This window comes from Electrophorus electricus, chromosome 10, assembly GCF_041902795.1.
Source record: "Electrophorus electricus isolate QZ-2024a chromosome 10, ASM4190279v1, whole genome shotgun sequence".
Taxonomy (NCBI): Eukaryota; Metazoa; Chordata; class Actinopteri; order Gymnotiformes; family Gymnotidae; genus Electrophorus; species Electrophorus electricus.
Window position 1 is genome coordinate 11,901,770 of NC_137506.1, and position 25,758 is coordinate 11,927,527.

The following is a 25,758-nucleotide window of genomic DNA, read 5'->3' on the forward strand; positions in this document are numbered from 1 at the left end:
GCCTATTGAAACAAAGAAAAACGGATGCGACTTTTAACGTCGTAGAATGCTCACATCATATTTGAAACATTTTCTCTTATTTTTTATATGGCAAATATGTGGCAGAGATGTTTTTAACATCATCAACTAAACAAAACAAACAGGCAACCAAAGAAAAATATAAATATTCTGGCTTTAAGCAATGAAAGCTAGATAACTAATGCTTTGCGGTTGTTCCCAGGCATAAACAGACTAGGATACATTTAGATAAACAAAAACGACTACAAACACTGACCACGTGTTATGAATGTACTCACTCTTAATGAGCCCTCCAAGCCCTCCATGTGTTTTCTTACATTTCTACATTTTTATAGTCAGTGATTTGCTTTTTATAGCCAGTCCTTTTCAAACAGTACTGAAATGTAGATATCAGGAAGGTGGAGCTTGACATTGTGGGCCTAAAAAAATTAGCCCAAGAAGATCTAATCAGTGGAGTATTTCACTGATTTCAGTGTGTGTAATATGTCAGAATGTGCTTGCTAGATAGGCTGTGTGAATCTGCAGCTTGTGGCTAGATCAAATCAGTCCATCTTAGCCAGTTTGTATTTTTATTATGACCTTTAAGTGATGCTATTGTTCTTGGGTCCACAGAAGTCTAAAATAATCTGCTTCAATGCATTTCTTAACTACATATAAGAAGGTTTGAATGGTAAGAACATGGTATTGATGATTCTGATTAGGAATTAGCCCCACTAGCCCATTTATAACAGCTGCCCCTGTGTATGTATATGTCCTACAGTAACCATAAGGCTTGCTGTGATTTTATTCATGCTTTTTTTGAAATATCATAAGATATTGGGATATTATTGCGATATCAGGCTAACTGAAATGTTCAGTCAAGGTTAAGGCTGGTTTTCAGCATTGCACAAGGGCTGTCTTCAGACCACGGATGTGCAGGCCAGGAGGCTACACTGCCACAACAGCTGTCCTGCTCTTCCAGGTCAAACGGCTCAGGTGTCCTCACACTCAGTTCATCCAGGTCAAGTAAGAGGGCTGTACTGTTAGCTTCATCCAGGAAGGTCCGAGATTGGGCTGGCTCAGAAGGAGGAACATCGTGTGGCAGAAAATCCAAAGCAGAGGGCAAGAGAGCAGCTCCGCGTCCAGCCGAAGGCGCAGATGCACACTTGCGGCTTTGTGGATTTGTGTCCATTTTAAGATCAGGCGAGCAACTTCTAGCTTTGTCCCGGACAGTCAAAGTGTGGTCCAGCTCATAAATGGGCACACCAGGTAGGTCAAAACACATCAGTGAAGAAGTAGGGCTGTTTCTAGTTGAAAATGAACACTTGGAACCTCGTGGAGTGGCAAATAGGGTGTCCAGATTCAAACAGATTTCCTCAACAGGCGTTATCATAAGGCTTCTTGGTGTAGTCATTGCTGAATTTCTTGATTGCCATATCGGGAATCTCTGAGTTTGGGAAATAGCTGTCCAGGAATCACGCTCATTTTCAGTAACCAGATTCTGCACTTTTTTAGCTAGTCCACTGTGCTTTCTTTGGCTGGTTGAGTGAGTCTCCACATGTTCAGCACTCTTGCTGAAATCGATAACCGTATTCATAGGACAGTTTTCCATGGTTCGGGATGTCGGTTTCAAAGAAGCTGATCCAGGCCTCTGAGTGCTCCTGCGTGAAGACTGCCTGCTACAGCTGACTGAGCAGACATCCTCTGCAACGGAGACGCTTCCCTGGACTTTGTGCAACAGCACTGCGCACTGCTGAAGCAGCTGGCTGGAAGTATAAAAAGCCATAGAGAGATCTGGCCTTAAAATCTGATTGGCTGAGCTGAGCTGCCAAGTTGATATACATACAGTATCAATTTAAATGCTATGACAGTATGCTTCACAACAACAGGATTCTGTATTAATACAACCCTCCATTTACATTTACATTTTTGGCATTTAGCAGATGCTTTTATCCAGAGTGACTTACAAAAATACTTTGTCATCTACTGTATCCTAGCAAGTACAGTAGGTTAGAGACAAAGATACCACTGAACTAGAAAACTGCTAAAATACCTAGAAGAGATGCAAAATAAGCATAAGTTTGAGGTAATAAACATTTGATGAACTTGAATCTTTTTAATTCTGTGGAATTCTGATGTCAGCAGGGGTAACATAACTGTTGTCAATGTAAATCATTTGAATAAATGACTGTTCTGTTTGCCTGCTAGAAGCTGCCATAGCTGCAGGTGTTTGGTGACTAGACCAGTCAGCATGCAGGCGTCTGCCTATGTTCAGTTAGAACAGGCATCAGTAAGATGAGACTCGCTGTGCTCACTCGTTCTCTGAAGATTGAAAATGTTTACATTTTCTATTACAGAACACGACGCCTGTTGCGTTTTATATCAAGTAACTTAATTGTATTTTTTTTTCAACAATCAGCACGTATTCTGTATTGCAACAAGCTAACGTAATTATTATTTGTGAACTAGCTAGGAAAGGTTATTGTGAAAAGCTGTTAAATGTCTTTATTCTGATGATTATTGGTAAATCTCTGATATGACCGCTGTAAGATAAAGTTGCGGTTATAAGTACGTGAAACATTTTGATCGACTGAAATGTAGATGTATGTACAAGTAATATATTTGTGATTATGTAAATCATACAGCTATTCTTATTCTTATGGATAGCTAAATAGATTGCAATTTCGTGGTCTTCAAGGCATGGCATGGTGTTTATTCATTCTTTGGCATACAAAATGACGCCTTTTCACGTTGTGGAACTACAAATATGGCGGCCTTTTTTCTTTAGCGTTTTAATGAAGTAAAAGCAGAGTCTCACCGTAAAGTCGGGCAGGAGGATCTGGACTCATTTATTTCTTCGTATCTTCCCCCATCTAGCGGTCAATAACGGGTAGTCTTGAATTGATTTCTATCGCGTAATACTTTGGATATAAATGTTTACATTTCCTGTTGCAGAACAGACAAAGTATAGTCAACCAGTTCTAACCTTTTGATAAAAACTTGAACTTCAAAGTAGGTGAATCTATTTCCTTAAACCAATCAGATCACAGTTCATTTACATAACATCAATGCTTTGAGTGCTTTAGATATGAGAACATCACAGTGATCTTTCTGCTCACACATCAGTCAGTGTATAATTCTGTATTATGTGTTTCTATAGCTTCCAAATTTCATGAGTTCCTTGAATCTGTGGAGAAAAGTTTATACATTTTATGTAATTTATTTATCATTTAAATGTTTTATTACTTTTAATTTATAGACATAAGGACACAGAAAACAGTTCATATACTGAATGAATTGTTACAAGGTAATATTTTCTATACTGTGTCTACCATATGTTTTTATTTCTAAACGTTAATGCAGTGTGTTAATCTGTCACACCGAGGCAGAAGGGGTGAATCTGATATACCCCTCTTCCATTGTCAACTATTCAGAGTCCTCCAGTGGAGCTCATACAACTAAAGAAACACATACAGAGGTCACTGGAGGTTCCCCTCACGTGTGACATTGGGCCACAGGACATATGGGGTTCTAAAGTTCCAAGAGTGTAGATGAGTTGTTTTTCTTTGAATTTCCTAATTTCATTGCTGCCATAGCAACAACTGGCAATGCAAACAGATGTGTCATTAATGCAGTGACTCTACCTCAACCTGGATTGATTAACCATGTACGGCTCACCGGAGACTGTGATACATATAACATCCCAAAGTGTACTTAATTCTGAGCAAAATCTAACTAGCCTCATTACTGCTGAACTATGAGGGGCCATTTAGGGAGAAATCAGGGAAACACTACTTGTACATACATATGAAACATTTTCACATAAATAGCCTACTACTTACATTTGTGTATAATAATTTAAACGTGCATATATACGCACTTGCCCACTCAATCTCTGGTGCGTAAACATAGAGTTGCACTATGCTTATGTTGGTATGGGGGTGTCTGTGTGTATATAACAATTTTCAGTGCGCCCGGAAGTCATTTCATTGTAATTTCAAGGCAGATATTTCACATGTGTACAGTGCGTATAATAGACAGAGGAAGACTGTTGAACTATTAATATTAGGACAGTTATTGACATTTGTGTAATAAGTAGTGCTTGTCTTAATGACAAATGTAACTGTTTTCCCATATAGAATTGTGTGCTTTATATTGTTTGGAAGAACTTTTTCGTCTCATTTAGAAATATGTGGACTAAGTGCTCAGATTGTCTTATTTATTATGCTCAGTCTCACCATTTTTGGCAGATTTCACCACGTTATTACGAACGTGGATACCTTATCTTCTAATTATAAGCAGTGTGAGCTGTGAAGCTAAGCGAAGCACATGTGCAGAATTTCTAACAATAGCCTGTTTTGTATAGCCTGGCTAACTGACCAATCAGTGAAATTAAATGTGGTTGCTGAGCTTGTTGCAGCTGGGTCAATTTAATTTGATTTCATTGTGTTTCATTTTAAACTCAGCTGCGTGCCATGAGACACAAGTTAATCTGAGCATTTTTTGTTTTAACGCCGACTTAACCTAGCCATGTTTTAAAGTTATCTTGAAATAATTGAGGTTCATCGCTAGAGGGCGCTGTTCATTTTTTTTCTTTTCTTTTTTTTGTATTATTGATCAGGAAAAAAAAATAGATGAGGTGGACGTTTTCTATGTATCATATGGAATTTGAGTATATGAGTGAATGTTACTATGTAAATGTAATAGAATTTGTGGATAAGATTATTATGAGATTATTTATAATCAAACGACTACACTATACAACCAAATCTTCCTTTTATTTACATATACAGATATTTATATTTTATTTACAGAGCAGCTCCTCATTGGTTCGGCTCAGAAGCTTCTTTCGATGTCCTCTTTGTCCAGGTACTCCTGCAGAATTTGTAGATAAGATTATTATGAGATTATTTATAATCAAACGACTACACTATACAACCACATCTTCCTTTTATTTACATATTATTCAGATATTTATATTTTATTTACAGGGCAGCTCCTCATTGGTTTGGCTCAGAAGCTTCTTTCGATGTCCTCTTTGTCCAGGTACTCCTGCAGAATTTGTAGATAAGATTATTATGAGATTATTTATAATCAAACGACTACACTATACAACCACATCTTCCTTTTATTTACATATTATACAGATATTTATATTTTCTTTACAGGGCAGCTCCTCATTGGTTTGGCTCAGAAGCTTCTTTCGATGTCCTCTTTGTCCAGGTACTCCTGCAGAATTTGTAGATAAGATTATTATGAGATTATTTATAATCAAACGACTACACTATACAACCACATCTTCCTTTTATTTACATATTATACAGATATTTATATTTTCTTTACAGGGCAGCTCCTCATTGGTTCGGCTCAGAAGCTTCTTTTCGATGTCCTCTTTGTCCAGGTACTTCTGCAGGTTAGGCATCTCCTCTGCCAACCGCCTGAGGGTAGAAGAGACGTGGTGTGAAGCGTAGCCTGCTGTTAAAGGCTACAGATATATTACATCTGTGAGGCTAACAGCGCTTATTATATGAAGCCTTATAGAGGTCATATGGAATTATCTCATTCGATCAACCCTAATGTAACCCTTACAAACTTTCATGAACTCATTTGAATAACACTTCCATAGCCCTTAAGAACTTTCTTAAAATGTTTTAGGATGTTCTGAACAGATTATCTCTTAAAGGTTAAATCCCTTGCAGGTCTTAGTCCTGCTCATCCCACATGCTGATGTGTGAGTAAAACAGTGCATAGGTGTAGAGACCTGGACTTGGCGAGATGCAGGCCTATCCTCGCATTTTGGTGCTATTCTGTTACTAGAGGACCTGAACACGCTTCTCCAACAGCACGTTCTTCTGGGCCTGATGACAACGCACACACACATGCACACGCACACACACGGGCACACATACAGACATACAGATACTGTTTAATTTCTTCACATCTGTAGATACACTAGCATAAGTTGATATATATGTTTATGAGTTTGATTATGAGCTGATTTCAACTTGACACGTAAAGAGTATATAGTATACATAGAGAGCGCATTGTTTTACCAGATTGAGTGCTACAGATTCTTGTGATGAAAGGTGTCAAACCCAGCCATATGAAGAAAACAAGTACTAGGTTAGTCCCTTAAAGGTTTAAAGGAGTCTCCCTTAAAGGTCTTAGTCCTGCTAACACCACATGCTGATGTGTGAGTGAAACAGTGCAGAGGTGTAGAGACCTGGACTTGGCGACATGCAGGTCTTTCCTGGCAATTAGTGCTGCATTCTGCTGCAGGAGAACCAGAACATGCTTCTCCACACACACACACACACAGGGGCACACATACAGGTGCGCACATATACACAGATACACATTCTGTTTAATTTCTTCACATCTGCAGACTAGAGTAAGCTGAGGATATAGTGTTAAATCAGGTACTACATAAACAGTATATAGTATATATACAGAGGATATTGTGTTAAACCAGGTACTACATACAGAGTATATAGTATATAAACAGAGTATATAGTTTTACCAGATGATCGTGCTGATCTTTGATCTCCTGGTTCTTTATCTCCAGAGCCACTTTCAGACTCATAATGTCCTCCTCTATGGGCTGGTATAACACACACACACACACACACACACACACACACGCACACACACGTGCACACGCGCACACACGAATCATCACTAGAGCCAGTACAATGGAAAGGTGGGAATGTGTACTGAATGTGTACTGCTGCTATAAGTGAAAGGTGGAGGTACTGGTGGATGTGTACTGACACTATAAGGGATCTCTACCTGCAGTGACAGTGTGAGCTTCTCAAGTTCTTCCTCCAGAGATTTCTTCTCCTGTTCACAGGCCATTTTCATATCTGCCAGAGCAAGTATCATTACTGCTGGATATATATATATATATATATATATATATATATATATATATATATATAGAACACAGATTCTATATACCACATAATTCCTACAGGATCTATAAAATATAATATATATAGTACTATACATATATTAGTATCACTTTTATTGGAGCCTAAAGGCTAACATTCATTATTAGTTATGTTAGTATTATTGCATTTTCATAGTACTTACTCTTGATGGACCTGTTATGCTCCTCCTCCTCCTGCTGTTTCTGCAGGAGCTCTGTCTCCTCCTGCTGCTTGTGTTTCAGCATCTCCTGAAGAACCTGCAGCTGCTTCTGCTTCTGCCACCTGAACTCCTTCAGCTGCTCCAACAAACTGTTCTCCAACTCCTCCTTCTCACACCGCAAACACTCCAATCGGGCCACAGGCCCCACTATTGACACAGAACCACACACACACACACACACACACACACACACACACACACACACACAGACAAACAGAAAGACAGACAGACATATGAAATTAGAAAGCCATATAGTGTAGAAATAGATTGATGTTATTCAGGGACCTCATTTATAACACTTTGTGGATTCCAAAGTGAAAGTGTGTGTATTCTGCACAAATAACAGGAAATGGCATATACCCCCCCAAAAATTAGATTTCTAAAGCCTCGACTATGAATTATTGGGAGATAGAGGCGACAATGCAGCGCTAAAGACAAAAAAGGAATTTTAACCACAGGTATGAGTGGCAGCAGCAGCAACCGCAGGTGTGACTGGCATTATATTTACATTTACCCTCCACATCCTTTGTGTCTGTGTATTCGTCCTCGATGCGTCCAGCACACCATCTCCAGAAACGCCTCATTTTTCCTCTGTCCTCTTCAGTGTCTTTCCACAGACTGATCTGTAGAGGTGTTGATGGGATTCCCCTCACGTGTGACATTGGGCCACAGGACATATGGGGTTCTAAAGTTCCAAGAGTGTAGATGAGTTGTTTTTCTTTGAATTTCCTAATTTCATTGCTGCCATAGCAACAACTGGCAATGCAAACAGATGTGTCATTAATGCAGTGACTCTACCTCAACCTGGATTGATTAACCATGTACGGCTCACCGGAGACTGTGATACATATAACATCCCAAAGTGTACTTAATTCTGAGCAAAATCTAACTAGCCTCATTACTGCTGAACTATGAGGGGCCATTTAGGGAGAAATCAGGGAAACACTACTTGAACATACATATGAAACATTTTCACATAAATAGCCTACTACTTACATTTGTGTATAATAATTTAAACGTGCATATATACGCACTTGCCCACTCAATCTCTGGTGCGTAAACATAGAGTTGCACTATGCTTATGTTGGTATGGGGGTGTCTGTGTGTACATAACAATTTTCAGTGCGCCCGGAAGTCATTTCATTGTAATTTCAAGGCAGATATTTCACACGTGTACAGTGCGTATAATAGACAGAGGAAGACTGTTGAACTATTAATATTAGGACAGTTATTGACATTTGTGTAATTAGTAGTGCTTGTCTTAATGACAAATGTAACTGTTTTCCCATATAGAATTGTGTGCTTTATATTGTTTGGAAGAACTTTTTCGTCTCATTTAGAAATATGTGGACTAAGTGCTCAGATTGTCTTATTTATTATGCTCAGTCTCACCATTTTTGGCAGATTTCACCACGTTATTACGAACGTGGATACGTTATCTTCTAATTATAAGCAGTGTGAGCTGTGAAGCTAAGCGAAGCACATGTGCAGAATTTCTAACAATAGCCTGTTTTGTATAGCCTGGCTAACTGACCAATCAGTGAAATTAAATGTGGTTGCTGAGCTTGTTGCAGCTGGGTCAATTTAATTTGATTTCATTGTGTTTCATTTTAAACTCAGCTGCGTGCCATGAGACACAAGTTAATCTGAGCATTTTTTGTTTTAACGCCGACTTAACCTAGCCATGTTTTAAAGTTATCTTGAAATAATTGAGGTTCATCGCTAGAGGGCGCTGTTCATTTTTTTTTTCTTTTCTTTTTTTTTGTATTATTGATCAGGAAAAAACTAAAATAGATGAGGTGGACGTTTTCTATGTATCATATGGAATTTGAGTATATGAGTGAATGTTACTATGTAAATGTAATAGAATTTGTGGGTAAGATTATTATGAGATTATTTATAATCAAACGACTACACTATACAACCAAATCTTCCTTTTATTTACATATACAGATATTTATATTTTATTTACAGGGCAGCTCCTCATTGGTTCGGCTCAGAAGCTTCTTTCGATGTCCTCTTTGTCCAGGTACTCCTGCAGAATTTGTAGATAAGATTATTATGAGATTATTTATAATCAAACGACTACACTATACAACCACATCTTCCTTTTATTTACATATTATACAGATATTTATATTTTATTTACAGGGCAGCTCCTCATTGGTTTGGCTCAGAAGCTTCTTTCGATGTCCTCTTTGTCCAGGTACTCCTGCAGAATTTGTAGATAAGATTATTATGAGATTATTTATAATCAAACGACTACACTATACAACCACATCTTCCTTTTATTTACATATTATACAGATATTTATATTTTCTTTACAGGGCAGCTCCTCATTGGTTTGGCTCAGAAGCTTCTTTCGATGTCCTCTTTGTCCAGGTACTCCTGCAGAATTTGTAGATAAGATTATTATGAGATTATTTATAATCAAACGACTACACTATACAACCACATCTTCCTTTTATTTACATATTATACAGATATTTATATTTTCTTTACAGGGCAGCTCCTCATCGGTTTGGCTCAGAAGCTTCTTTTCGATGTCCTCTTTGTCCAGGTACTTCTGCAGGTTAGGCATCTCCTCTGCCAACCGCCTGAGGGTAGAAGAGACGTGGTGTGAAGCGTAGCCTGCTGTTAAAGGCTACAGATATAGTACATCTGTGAGGCTAACAGCGCTTATTTTATGAAGCCTTATAGAGGTCATATGGAATTATCTCATTCGATCAACCCTAATGTAACCCTTACAAACTTTCATGAACTCATTTGAATAACACTTCCATAGCCCTTAAGAACTTTCTTAAAATGTTTTAGGATGTTCTGAACAGATTATCTCTTAAAGGTTAAATCCCTTGCAGGTCTTAGTCCTGCTCATCCCACATGCTGATGTGTGAGTAAAACAGTGCATAGGTGTAGAGACCTGGACTTGGCGAGATGCAGGCCTATCCTCGCAATTTGGTGCTATTCTGTTACTAGAGGACCTGAACACGCTTCTCCAACAGCACGTTCTTCTGGGCCTGATGACAACGCACACACACATGCACACGCACACACACGGGCACACATACAGACATACAGATACTGTTTAATTTCTTCACATCTGTAGATACACTAGCATAAGTTGATATATATGTTTATGAGTTTGATTATGAGCTGATTTCAACTTGACACGTAAAGAGTATATAGTATACATAGAGAGCACATTGTTTTACCAGATTGAGTGCTACAGATTCTTGTGATGAAAGGTGTCAAACCCAGCCATATGAAGAAAACAAGTACTAGGTTAGTCCCTTAAAGGTTTAAAGGAGTCTCCCTTAAAGGTCTTAGTCCTGCTAACACCACATGCTGATGTGTGAGTGAAACAGTGCAGAGGTGTAGAGACCTGGACTTGGCGACATGCAGGTCTTTCCTGGCAATTAGTGCTGCATTCTGCTGCAGGAGAACCAGAACATGCTTCTCCACACACACACACACACAGGGGCACACATACAGGTGCGCACATATACACAGATACACATTCTGTTTAATTTCTTCACATCTGCAGACTAGAGTAAGCTGAGGATATAGTGTTAAATCAGGTACTACATAAACAGTATATAGTATATATACAGAGGATATTGTGTTAAACCAGGTACTACATACAGAGTATATAGTATATAAACAGAGTATATAGTTTTACCAGATGATCGTGCTGATCTTTGATCTCCTGGTTCTTTATCTCCAGAGCCACTTTCAGACTCATAATGTCCTCCTCTATGGGCTGGTATAACACACACACACACACACACACACACACACACGCACACACACGTGCACACGCGCACACACGAATCATCACTAGAGCCAGTACAATGGAAAGGTGGGAATGTGTACTGAATGTGTACTGCTGCTATAAGTGAAAGGTGGAGGTACTGGTGGATGTGTACTGACACTATAAGGGATCTCTACCTGCAGTGACAGTGTGAGCTTCTCAAGTTCTTCCTCCAGAGATTTCTTCTCCTGTTCACAGGCCATTTTCATATCTGCCAGAGCAAGTATCATTACTGCTGGATATATATATATATATATATATATATATATATATATATATATATAGAACACAGATTCTATATACCACATAATTCCTACAGGATCTATAAAATATAATATATATAGTACTATACATATATTAGTATCACTTTTATTGGAGCCTAAAGGCTAACATTCATTATTAGTTATGTTAGTATTATTGCATTTTCATAGTACTTACTCTTGATGGACCTGTTATGCTCCTCCTCCTCCTGCTGTTTCTGCAGGAGCTCTGTCTCCTCCTGCTGCTTGTGTTTCAGCATCTCCTGAAGAACCTGCAGCTGCTTCTGCTTCTGCCACCTGAACTCCTTCAGCTGCTCCAACAAACTGTTCTCCAACTCCTCCTTCTCACACCGCAAACACTCCAATCGGGCCACAGGCCCCACTATTGACACAGAACCACACACACACACACACACACACACACACACACACACACACACACAGACAAACAGAAAGACAGACAGACATATGAAATTAGAAAGCCATATAGTGTAGAAATAGATTGATGTTATTCAGGGACCTCATTTATAACACTTTGTGGATTCCAAAGTGAAAGTGTGTGTATTCTGCACAAATAACAGGAAATGGCATATACCCCCCCAAAAATTAGATTTCTAAAGCCTCGACTATGAATTATTGGGAGATAGAGGCGACAATGCAGCGCTAAAGACAAAAAAGGAATTTTAACCACAGGTATGAGTGGCAGCAGCAGCAACCGCAGGTGTGACTGGCATTATATTTACATTTACCCTCCACATCCTTTGTGTCTGTGTATTCGTCCTCGATGCGTCCAGCACACCATCTCCAGAAACGCCTCATTTTTCCTCTGTCCTCTTCAGTGTCTTTCCACAGACTGATCTGTAGAGGTGTTGATGGGATTCCCCTCACGTGTGACATTGGGCCACAGGACATATGGGGTTCTAAAGTTCCAAGAGTGTAGATGAGTTGTTTTTCTTTGAATTTCCTAATTTCATTGCTGCCATAGCAACAACTGGCAATGCAAACAGATGTGTCATTAATGCAGTGACTCTACCTCAACCTGGATTGATTAACCATGTACGGCTCACCGGAGACTGTGATACATATAACATCCCAAAGTGTACTTAATTCTGAGCAAAATCTAACTAGCCTCATTACTGCTGAACTATGAGGGGCCATTTAGGGAGAAATCAGGGAAACACTACTTGAACATACATATGAAACATTTTCACATAAATAGCCTACTACTTACATTTGTGTATAATAATTTAAACGTGCATATATACGCACTTGCCCACTCAATCTCTGGTGCGTAAACATAGAGTTGCACTATGCTTATGTTGGTATGGGGGTGTCTGTGTGTACATAACAATTTTCAGTGCGCCCGGAAGTCATTTCATTGTAATTTCAAGGCAGATATTTCACACGTGTACAGTGCGTATAATAGACAGAGGAAGACTGTTGAACTATTAATATTAGGACAGTTATTGACATTTGTGTAATTAGTAGTGCTTGTCTTAATGACAAATGTAACTGTTTTCCCATATAGAATTGTGTGCTTTATATTGTTTGGAAGAACTTTTTCGTCTCATTTAGAAATATGTGGACTAAGTGCTCAGATTGTCTTATTTATTATGCTCAGTCTCACCATTTTTGGCAGATTTCACCACGTTATTACGAACGTGGATACGTTATCTTCTAATTATAAGCAGTGTGAGCTGTGAAGCTAAGCGAAGCACATGTGCAGAATTTCTAACAATAGCCTGTTTTGTATAGCCTGGCTAACTGACCAATCAGTGAAATTAAATGTGGTTGCTGAGCTTGTTGCAGCTGGGTCAATTTAATTTGATTTCATTGTGTTTCATTTTAAACTCAGCTGCGTGCCATGAGACACAAGTTAATCTGAGCATTTTTTGTTTTAACGCCGACTTAACCTAGCCATGTTTTAAAGTTATCTTGAAATAATTGAGGTTCATCGCTAGAGGGCGCTGTTCATTTTTTTTTTCTTTTCTTTTTTTTTGTATTATTGATCAGGAAAAAACTAAAATAGATGAGGTGGACGTTTTCTATGTATCATATGGAATTTGAGTATATGAGTGAATGTTACTATGTAAATGTAATAGAATTTGTGGGTAAGATTATTATGAGATTATTTATAATCAAACGACTACACTATACAACCAAATCTTCCTTTTATTTACATATACAGATATTTATATTTTATTTACAGGGCAGCTCCTCATTGGTTCGGCTCAGAAGCTTCTTTCGATGTCCTCTTTGTCCAGGTACTCCTGCAGAATTTGTAGATAAGATTATTATGAGATTATTTATAATCAAACGACTACACTATACAACCACATCTTCCTTTTATTTACATATTATACAGATATTTATATTTTATTTACAGGGCAGCTCCTCATTGGTTTGGCTCAGAAGCTTCTTTCGATGTCCTCTTTGTCCAGGTACTCCTGCAGAATTTGTAGATAAGATTATTATGAGATTATTTATAATCAAACGACTACACTATACAACCACATCTTCCTTTTATTTACATATTATACAGATATTTATATTTTCTTTACAGGGCAGCTCCTCATTGGTTTGGCTCAGAAGCTTCTTTCGATGTCCTCTTTGTCCAGGTACTCCTGCAGAATTTGTAGATAAGATTATTATGAGATTATTTATAATCAAACGACTACACTATACAACCACATCTTCCTTTTATTTACATATTATACAGATATTTATATTTTCTTTACAGGGCAGCTCCTCATCGGTTTGGCTCAGAAGCTTCTTTTCGATGTCCTCTTTGTCCAGGTACTTCTGCAGGTTAGGCATCTCCTCTGCCAACCGCCTGAGGGTAGAAGAGACGTGGTGTGAAGCGTAGCCTGCTGTTAAAGGCTACAGATATAGTACATCTGTGAGGCTAACAGCGCTTATTTTATGAAGCCTTATAGAGGTCATATGGAATTATCTCATTCGATCAACCCTAATGTAACCCTTACAAACTTTCATGAACTCATTTGAATAACACTTCCATAGCCCTTAAGAACTTTCTTAAAATGTTTTAGGATGTTCTGAACAGATTATCTCTTAAAGGTTAAATCCCTTGCAGGTCTTAGTCCTGCTCATCCCACATGCTGATGTGTGAGTAAAACAGTGCATAGGTGTAGAGACCTGGACTTGGCGAGATGCAGGCCTATCCTCGCAATTTGGTGCTATTCTGTTACTAGAGGACCTGAACACGCTTCTCCAACAGCACGTTCTTCTGGGCCTGATGACAACGCACACACACATGCACACGCACACACACGGGCACACATACAGACATACAGATACTGTTTAATTTCTTCACATCTGTAGATACACTAGCATAAGTTGATATATATGTTTATGAGTTTGATTATGAGCTGATTTCAACTTGACACGTAAAGAGTATATAGTATACATAGAGAGCACATTGTTTTACCAGATTGAGTGCTACAGATTCTTGTGATGAAAGGTGTCAAACCCAGCCATATGAAGAAAACAAGTACTAGGTTAGTCCCTTAAAGGTTTAAAGGAGTCTCCCTTAAAGGTCTTAGTCCTGCTAACACCACATGCTGATGTGTGAGTGAAACAGTGCAGAGGTGTAGAGACCTGGACTTGGCGACATGCAGGTCTTTCCTGGCAATTAGTGCTGCATTCTGCTGCAGGAGAACCAGAACATGCTTCTCCACACACACACACACACAGGGGCACACATACAGGTGCGCACATATACACAGATACACATTCTGTTTAATTTCTTCACATCTGCAGACTAGAGTAAGCTGAGGATATAGTGTTAAATCAGGTACTACATAAACAGTATATAGTATATATACAGAGGATATTGTGTTAAACCAGGTACTACATACAGAGTATATAGTATATAAACAGAGTATATAGTTTTACCAGATGATCGTGCTGATCTTTGATCTCCTGGTTCTTTATCTCCAGAGCCACTTTCAGACTCATAATGTCCTCCTCTATGGGCTGGTATAACACACACACACACACACACACACACACACACGCACACACACGTGCACACGCGCACACACGAATCATCACTAGAGCCAGTACAATGGAAAGGTGGGAATGTGTACTGAATGTGTACTGCTGCTATAAGTGAAAGGTGGAGGTACTGGTGGATGTGTACTGACACTATAAGGGATCTCTACCTGCAGTGACAGTGTGAGCTTCTCAAGTTCTTCCTCCAGAGATTTCTTCTCCTGTTCACAGGCCATTTTCATATCTGCCAGAGCAAGTATCATTACTGCTGGATATATATATATATATATATATATATATAGAACACAGATTCTATATACCACATAATTCCTACAGGATCTATAAAATATAATATATATAGTACTATACATATATTAGTATCACTTTTATTGGAGCCTAATGGCTAACATTCATTATTAGTTATGTTAGTATTATTGCATTTTCATAGTACTTACTCTTGATGGACCTGTTATGCTCCTCCTCCTCCTGCTGTTTCTGCAGGAGCTCTGTCTCCTCCTGCTGCTTGTGTTTTAGCATCTCCTGAAGAACCTGCAGCTCCTTCTGCTTCTGCCACCTGAACTCCTTCAGCTGCTCCAACAAACTGTTCTCCAACTCCTCCTTCTCACACCGCAAACACTCCAATCGGGCCACAGGCCCCACTACTGACACAGAACCACACACACACACACACACACACACACACACAGACAAACAGAAAGACAGACAGACATATGAAATTAGAAAGCCATATAGTGTAGAAATAGATTGATGTTATTCAGGGACCTCATTTATAACACTTTGTGGATTCCAAAGTGAAAGTGTGTGTATTCTGCACAAATAACAGGAAATGGCATAGACCCCCCCCAAAAATTAGATTTCTAAAGCCTCGACTATGAATTATTGGGAGATAGAGGCGACAATGCAGCGCTAAAGACAAAAAAGGAATTTTAACCACAGGTATGAGTGGCAGCAGCAGCAACCGCAGGTGTGACTGGCATTATATTTACATTTACCCTCCACATCCTTTGTGTCTGTGTATTCGTCCTCGATGCGTCCAGCACACCATCTCCAGAAACGCCTCATTTTTCCTCTGTCCTCTTCAGTGTCTTTCCACAGACTGATCTGTAGAGGTGTTGATGGGATTCCCCTCACGTGTGACATTGGGCCACAGGACATATGGGGTTCTAAAGTTCCAAGAGTGTAGATGAGTTGTTTTTCTTTGAATTTCCTAATTTCATTGCTGCCATAGCAACAACTGGCAATGCAAACAGATGTGTCATTAATGCAGTGACTCTACCTCAACCTGGATTGATTAACCATGTACGGCTCACCGGAGACTGTGATACATATAACATCCCAAAGTGTACTTAATTCTGAGCAAAATCTAACTAGCCTCATTACTGCTGAACTATGAGGGGCCATTTAGGGAGAAATCAGGGAAACACTACTTGTACATACATATGAAACATTTTCACATAAATAGCCTACTACTTACATTTGTGTATAATAATTTAAACGTGCATATATACGCACTTGCCCACTCAATCTCTGGTGCGTAAACATAGAGTTGCACTATGCTTATGTTGGTATGGGGGTGTCTATGTGTATATAACAATTTTCAGTGCGCCCGGAAGTCATTTCATTGTAATTTCAAGGCAGATATTTCACATGTGTACAGTGCGTATAATAGACAGAGGAAGACTGTTGAACTATTAATATTAGGACAGTTATTGACATTTGTGTAATAAGTAGTGCTTGTCTTAATGACAAATGTAACTGTTTTCCCATATAGAATTGTGTGCTTTATATTGTTTGGAAGAACTTTTTCGTCTCATTTAGAAATATGTGGACTAAGTGCTCAGATTGTCTTATTTATTATGCTCAGTCTCACCATTTTTGGCAGATTTCACCACGTTATTACGAACGTGGATACCTTATCTTCTAATTATAAGCAGTGTGAGCTGTGAAGCTAAGCGAAGCACATGCGCAGAATTTCTAACAATAGCCTGTTTTGTATAGCCTGGCTAACTGACCAATCAGTGAAATTAAATGTGGTTGCTGAGCTTGTTGCAGCTGGGTCAATTTAATTTGATTTCATTGTGTTTCATTTTAAACTCAGCTGCGTGCCATGAGACACAAGTTAATCTGAGCATTTTTTGTTTTAACGCCGACTTAACCTAGCCATGTTTTAAAGTTATCTTGAAATAATTGAGGTTCATCGCTAGAGGGCGCTGTTCATTTTTTTTCTTTTCTTTTTTTTGTATTATTGATCAGGAAAAAAAAATAGAAGAGGTGGACGTTTTCTATGTATCATATGGAATTTGAGTATATGAGTGAATGTTACTATGTAAATGTAATAGAATTTGTGGATAAGATTATTATGAGATTATTTATAATCAAACGACTACACTATACAACCAAATCTTCCTTTTATTTACATATACAGATATTTATATTTTATTTACAGGGCAGCTCCTCATTGGTTCGGCTCAGAAGCTTCTTTCGATGTCCTCTTTGTCCAGGTACTCCTGCAGAATTTGTAGATAAGATTATTATGAGATTATTTATAATCAAACGACTACACTATACAACCACATCTTCCTTTTATTTACATATTATACAGATATTTATATTTTATTTACAGGGCAGCTCCTCATTGGTTTGGCTCAGAAGCTTCTTTCGATGTCCTCTTTGTCCAGGTACTCCTGCAGAATTTGTAGATAAGATTATTATGAGATTATTTATAATCAAACGACTACACTATACAACCACATCTTCCTTTTATTTACATATTATACAGATATTTATATTTTCTTTACAGGGCAGCTCCTCATTGGTTTGGCTCAGAAGCTTCTTTCGATGTCCTCTTTGTCCAGGTACTCCTGCAGAATTTGTAGATAAGATTATTATGAGATTATTTATAATCAAACGACTACACTATACAACCACATCTTCCTTTTATTTACATATTATACAGATATTTATATTTTCTTTACAGGGCAGCTCCTCATCGGTTCGGCTCAGAAGCTTCTTTTCGATGTCCTCTTTGTCCAGGTACTTCTGCAGGTTAGGCATCTCCTCTGCCAACCGCCTGAGGGTAGAAGAGACGTGGTGTGAAGCGTAGCCTGCTGTTAAAGGCTACAGATATATTACATCTGTGAGGCTAACAGCGCTTATTATATGAAGCCTTATAGAGGTCATATGGAATTATCTCATTCGATCAACCCTAATGTAACCCTTACAAACTTTCATGAACTCATTTGAATAACACTTCCATAGCCCTTAAGAACTTTCTTAAAATGTTTTAGGATGTTCTGAACAGATTATCTCTTAAAGGTTAAATCCCTTGCAGGTCTTAGTCCTGCTCATCCCACATGCTGATGTGTGAGTAAAACAGTGCATAGGTGTAGAGACCTGGACTTGGCGAGATGCAGGCCTATCCTCGCATTTTGGTGCTATTCTGTTACTAGAGGACCTGAACACGCTTCTCCAACAGCACGTTCTTCTGGGCCTGATGACAACGCACACACACATGCACACGCACACACACGGGCACACATACAGACATACAGATACTGTTTAATTTCTTCACATCTGTAGATACACTAGCATAAGTTGATATATATGTTTATGAGTTTGATTATGAGCTGATTTCAACTTGACACGTAAAGAGTATATAGTATACATAGAGAGCACATTGTTTTACCAGATTGAGTGCTACAGATTCTTGTGATGAAAGGTGTCAAACCCAGCCATATGAAGAAAACAAGTACTAGGTTAGTCCCTTAAAGGTTTAAAGGAGTCTCCCTTAAAGGTCTTAGTCCTGCTAACACCACATGCTGATGTGTGAGTGAAACAGTGCAGAGGTGTAGAGACCTGGACTTGGCGACATGCAGGTCTTTCCTGGCAATTAGTGCTGCATTCTGCTGCAGGAGAACCAGAACATGCTTCTCCACACACACACACACACAGGGGCACACATACAGGTGCGCACATATACACAGATACACATTCTGTTTAATTTCTTCACATCTGCAGACTAGAGTAAGCTGAGGATATAGTGTTAAATCAGGTACTACATAAACAGTATATAGTATATATACAGAGGATATTGTGTTAAACCAGGTACTACATACAGAGTATATAGTATATAAACAGAGTATATAGTTTTACCAGATGATCGTGCTGATCTTTGATCTCCTGGTTCTTTATCTCCAGAGCCACTTTCAGACTCATAATGTCCTCCTCTATGGGCTGGTATAACACACACACACACACACACACACACACACGCACACACACGTGCACACGCGCACACACGAATCATCACTAGAGCCAGTACAATGGAAAGGTGGGAATGTGTACTGAATGTGTACTGCTGCTATAAGTGAAAGGTGGAGGTACTGGTGGATGTGTACTGACACTATAAGGGATCTCTACCTGCAGTGACAGTGTGAGCTTCTCAAGTTCTTCCTCCAGAGATTTCTTCTCCTGTTCACAGGCCATTTTCATATCTGCCAGAGCAAGTATCATTACTGCTGGATATATATATATATATATATATATATATATATATATATATATAGAACACAGATTCTATATACCACATAATTCCTACAGGATCTATAAAATATAATATATATAGTACTATACATATATTAGTATCACTTTTATTGGAGCCTAAAGGCTAACATTCATTATTAGTTATGTTAGTATTATTGCATTTTCATAGTACTTACTCTTGATGGACCTGTTATGCTCCTCCTCCTCCTGCTGTTTCTGCAGGAGCTCTGTCTCCTCCTGCTGCTTGTGTTTCAGCATCTCCTGAAGAACCTGCAGCTGCTTCTGCTTCTGCCACCTGAACTCCTTCAGCTGCTCCAACAAACTGTTCTCCAACTCCTCCTTCTCACACCGCAAACACTCCAATCGGGCCACAGGCCCCACTATTGACACAGAACCACACACACACACACACACACACACACACACACACACACACAGACAAACAGAAAGACAGACAGACATATGAAATTAGAAAGCCATATAGTGTAGAAATAGATTGATGTTATTCAGGGACCTCATTTATAACACTTTGTGGATTCCAAAGTGAAAGTGTGTGTATTCTGCACAAATAACAGGAAATGGCATATACCCCCCCAAAAATTAGATTTCTAAAGCCTCGACTATGAATTATTGGGAGATAGAGGCGACAATGCAGCGCTAAAGACAAAAAAGGAATTTTAACCACAGGTATGAGTGGCAGCAGCAGCAACCGCAGGTGTGACTGGCATTATATTTACATTTACCCTCCACATCCTTTGTGTCTGTGTATTCGTCCTCGATGCGTCCAGCACACCATCTCCAGAAACGCCTCATTTTTCCTCTGTCCTCTTCAGTGTCTTTCCACAGACTGATCTGTAGAGGTGTTGATGGGATTCCCCTCACGTGTGACATTGGGCCACAGGACATATGGGGTTCTAAAGTTCCAAGAGTGTAGGTGAGTTGTTTTTCTTTGAATTTCCTAATTTCATTGCTGCCATAGCAACAACTGGCAATGCAAACAGATGTGTCATTAATGCAGTGACTCTACCTCAACCTGGATTGATTAACCATGTACGGCTCACCGGAGACTGTGATACATATAACATCCCAAAGTGTACTTAATTCTGAGCAAAATCTAACTAGCCTCATTACTGCTGAACTATGAGGGGCCATTTAGGGAGAAATCAGGGAAACACTACTTGAACATACATATGAAACATTTTCACATAAATAGCCTACTACTTACATTTGTGTATAATAATTTAAACGTGCATATATACGCACTTGCCCACTCAATCTCTGGTGCGTAAACATAGAGTTGCACTATGCTTATGTTGGTATGGGGGTGTCTGTGTGTACATAACAATTTTCAGTGCGCCCGGAAGTCATTTCATTGTAATTTCAAGGCAGATATTTCACACGTGTACAGTGCGTATAATAGACAGAGGAAGACTGTTGAACTATTAATATTAGGACAGTTATTGACATTTGTGTAATTAGTAGTGCTTGTCTTAATGACAAATGTAACTGTTTTCCCATATAGAATTGTGTGCTTTATATTGTTTGGAAGAACTTTTTCGTCTCATTTAGAAATATGTGGACTAAGTGCTCAGATTGTCTTATTTATTATGCTCAGTCTCACCATTTTTGGCAGATTTCACCACGTTATTACGAACGTGGATACGTTATCTTCTAATTATAAGCAGTGTGAGCTGTGAAGCTAAGCGAAGCACATGTGCAGAATTTCTAACAATAGCCTGTTTTGTATAGCCTGGCTAACTGACCAATCAGTGAAATTAAATGTGGTTGCTGAGCTTGTTGCAGCTGGGTCAATTTAATTTGATTTCATTGTGTTTCATTTTAAACTCAGCTGCGTGCCATGAGACACAAGTTAATCTGAGCATTTTTTGTTTTAACGCCGACTTAACCTAGCCATGTTTTAAAGTTATCTTGAAATAATTGAGGTTCATCGCTAGAGGGCGCTGTTCATTTTTTTTTTCTTTTCTTTTTTTTTGTATTATTGATCAGGAAAAAACTAAAATAGATGAGGTGGACGTTTTCTATGTATCATATGGAATTTGAGTATATGAGTGAATGTTACTATGTAAATGTAATAGAATTTGTGGGTAAGATTATTATGAGATTATTTATAATCAAACGACTACACTATACAACCAAATCTTCCTTTTATTTACATATACAGATATTTATATTTTATTTACAGGGCAGCTCCTCATTGGTTCGGCTCAGAAGCTTCTTTCGATGTCCTCTTTGTCCAGGTACTCCTGCAGAATTTGTAGATAAGATTATTATGAGATTATTTATAATCAAACGACTACACTATACAACCACATCTTCCTTTTATTTACATATTATACAGATATTTATATTTTATTTACAGGGCAGCTCCTCATTGGTTTGGCTCAGAAGCTTCTTTCGATGTCCTCTTTGTCCAGGTACTCCTGCAGAATTTGTAGATAAGATTATTATGAGATTATTTATAATCAAACGACTACACTATACAACCACATCTTCCTTTTATTTACATATTATACAGATATTTATATTTTCTTTACAGGGCAGCTCCTCATTGGTTTGGCTCAGAAGCTTCTTTCGATGTCCTCTTTGTCCAGGTACTCCTGCAGAATTTGTAGATAAGATTATTATGAGATTATTTATAATCAAACGACTACACTATACAACCACATCTTCCTTTTATTTACATATTATACAGATATTTATATTTTCTTTACAGGGCAGCTCCTCATCGGTTTGGCTCAGAAGCTTCTTTTCGATGTCCTCTTTGTCCAGGTACTTCTGCAGGTTAGGCATCTCCTCTGCCAACCGCCTGAGGGTAGAAGAGACGTGGTGTGAAGCGTAGCCTGCTGTTAAAGGCTACAGATATAGTACATCTGTGAGGCTAACAGCGCTTATTTTATGAAGCCTTATAGAGGTCATATGGAATTATCTCATTCGATCAACCCTAATGTAACCCTTACAAACTTTCATGAACTCATTTGAATAACACTTCCATAGCCCTTAAGAACTTTCTTAAAATGTTTTAGGATGTTCTGAACAGATTATCTCTTAAAGGTTAAATCCCTTGCAGGTCTTAGTCCTGCTCATCCCACATGCTGATGTGTGAGTAAAACAGTGCATAGGTGTAGAGACCTGGACTTGGCGAGATGCAGGCCTATCCTCGCATTTTGGTGCTATTCTGTTACTAGAGGACCTGAACACGCTTCTCCAACAGCACGTTCTTCTGGGCCTGATGACAACGCACACACACATGCACACGCACACACACGGGCACACATACAGACATACAGATACTGTTTAATTTCTTCACATCTGTAGATACACTAGCATAAGTTGATATATATGTTTATGAGTTTGATTATGAGCTGATTTCAACTTGACACGTAAAGAGTATATAGTATACATAGAGAGCGCATTGTTTTACCAGATTGAGTGCTACAGATTCTTGTGATGAAAGGTGTCAAACCCAGCCATATGAAGAAAACAAGTACTAGGTTAGTCCCTTAAAGGTTTAAAGGAGTCTCCCTTAAAGGTCTTAGTCCTGCTAACACCACATGCTGATGTGTGAGTGAAACAGTGCAGAGGTGTAGAGACCTGGACTTGGCGACATGCAGGTCTTTCCTGGCAATTAGTGCTGCATTCTGCTGCAGGAGAACCAGAACATGCTTCTCCACACACACACACACACAGGGGCACACATACAGGTGCGCACATATACACAGATACACATTCTGTTTAATTTCTTCACATCTGCAGACTAGAGTAAGCTGAGGATATAGTGTTAAATCAGGTACTACATAAACAGTATATAGTATATATACAGAGGATATTGTGTTAAACCAGGTACTACATACAGAGTATATAGTATATAAACAGAGTATATAGTTTTACCAGATGATCGTGCTGATCTTTGATCTCCTGGTTCTTTATCTCCAGAGCCACTTTCAGACTCATAATGTCCTCCTCTATGGGCTGGTATAACACACACACACACACACACACACACACACGCACACACACGTGCACACGCGCACACACGAATCATCACTAGAGCCAGTACAATGGAAAGGTGGGAATGTGTACTGAATGTGTACTGCTGCTATAAGTGAAAGGTGGAGGTACTGGTGGATGTGTACTGACACTATAAGGGATCTCTACCTGCAGTGACAGTGTGAGCTTCTCAAGTTCTTCCTCCAGAGATTTCTTCTCCTGTTCACAGGCCATTTTCATATCTGCCAGAGCAAGTATCATTACTGCTGGATATATATATATAAATATATATATATATATATATAGAACACAGATTCTATATACCACATAATTCCTACAGGATCTATAAAATATAATATATATAGTACTATACATATATTAGTATCACTTTTATTGGAGCCTAAAGGCTAACATTCATTATTAGTTATGTTAGTATTATTGCATTTTCATAGTACTTACTCTTGATGGACCTGTTATGCTCCTCCTCCTCCTGCTGTTTCTGCAGGAGCTCTGTCTCCTCCTGCTGCTTGTGTTTCAGCATCTCCTGAAGAACCTGCAGCTGCTTCTGCTTCTGCCACCTGAACTCCTTCAGCTGCTCCAACAAACTGTTCTCCAACTCCTCCTTCTCACACCGCAAACACTCCAATCGGGCCACAGGCCCCACTATTGACACAGAACCACACACACACACACACACACACACACACACACACACACACAGACAAACAGAAAGACAGACAGACATATGAAATTAGAAAGCCATATAGTGTAGAAATAGATTGATGTTATTCAGGGACCTCATTTATAACACTTTGTGGATTCCAAAGTGAAAGTGTGTGTATTCTGCACAAATAACAGGAAATGGCATATACCCCCCCAAAAATTAGATTTCTAAAGCCTCGACTATGAATTATTGGGAGATAGAGGCGACAATGCAGCGCTAAAGACAAAAAAGGAATTTTAACCACAGGTATGAGTGGCAGCAGCAGCAACCGCAGGTGTGACTGGCATTATATTTACATTTACCCTCCACATCCTTTGTGTCTGTGTATTCGTCCTCGATGCGTCCAGCACACCATCTCCAGAAACGCCTCATTTTTCCTCTGTCCTCTTCAGTGTCTTTCCACAGACTGATCTGTAGAGGTGTTGATGGGATTCCCCTCACGTGTGACATTGGGCCACAGGACATATGGGGTTCTAAAGTTCCAAGAGTGTAGATGAGTTGTTTTTCTTTGAATTTCCTAATTTCATTGCTGCCATAGCAACAACTGGCAATGCAAACAGATGTGTCATTAATGCAGTGACTCTACCTCAACCTGGATTGATTAACCATGTACGGCTCACCGGAGACTGTGATACATATAACATCCCAAAGTGCACTTAATTCTGAGCAAAATCTAACTAGCCTCATTACTGCTGAACTATGAGGGGCCATTTAGGGAGAAATCAGGGAAACACTACTTGAACATACATATGAAACATTTTCACATAAATAGCCTACTACTTACATTTGTGTATAATAATTTAAACGTGCATATATACGCACTTGCCCACTCAATCTCTGGTGCGTAAACATAGAGTTGCACTATGCTTATGTTGGTATGGGGGTGTCTGTGTGTACATAACAATTTTCAGTGCGCCCGGAAGTCATTTCATTGTAATTTCAAGGCAGATATTTCACACGTGTACAGTGCGTATAATAGACAGAGGAAGACTGTTGAACTATTAATATTAGGACAGTTATTGACATTTGTGTAATTAGTAGTGCTTGTCTTAATGACAAATGTAACTGTTTTCCCATATAGAATTGTGTGCTTTATATTGTTTGGAAGAACTTTTTCGTCTCATTTAGAAATATGTGGACTAAGTGCTCAGATTGTCTTATTTATTATGCTCAGTCTCACCATTTTTGGCAGATTTCACCACGTTATTACGAACGTGGATACGTTATCTTC

At 38.8% G+C, this 25,758-nt stretch overlaps 1 pseudogene; it reads left to right on the plus strand.

The window, feature by feature from the left end:
* The first annotated feature begins 1,617 nt into the window (after positions 1-1,617).
* Positions 1,618-25,758, plus strand: part of LOC145659401 (polyadenylate-binding protein 1A pseudogene) — a 104,947-nt pseudogene continuing 80,806 nt past the window's right edge.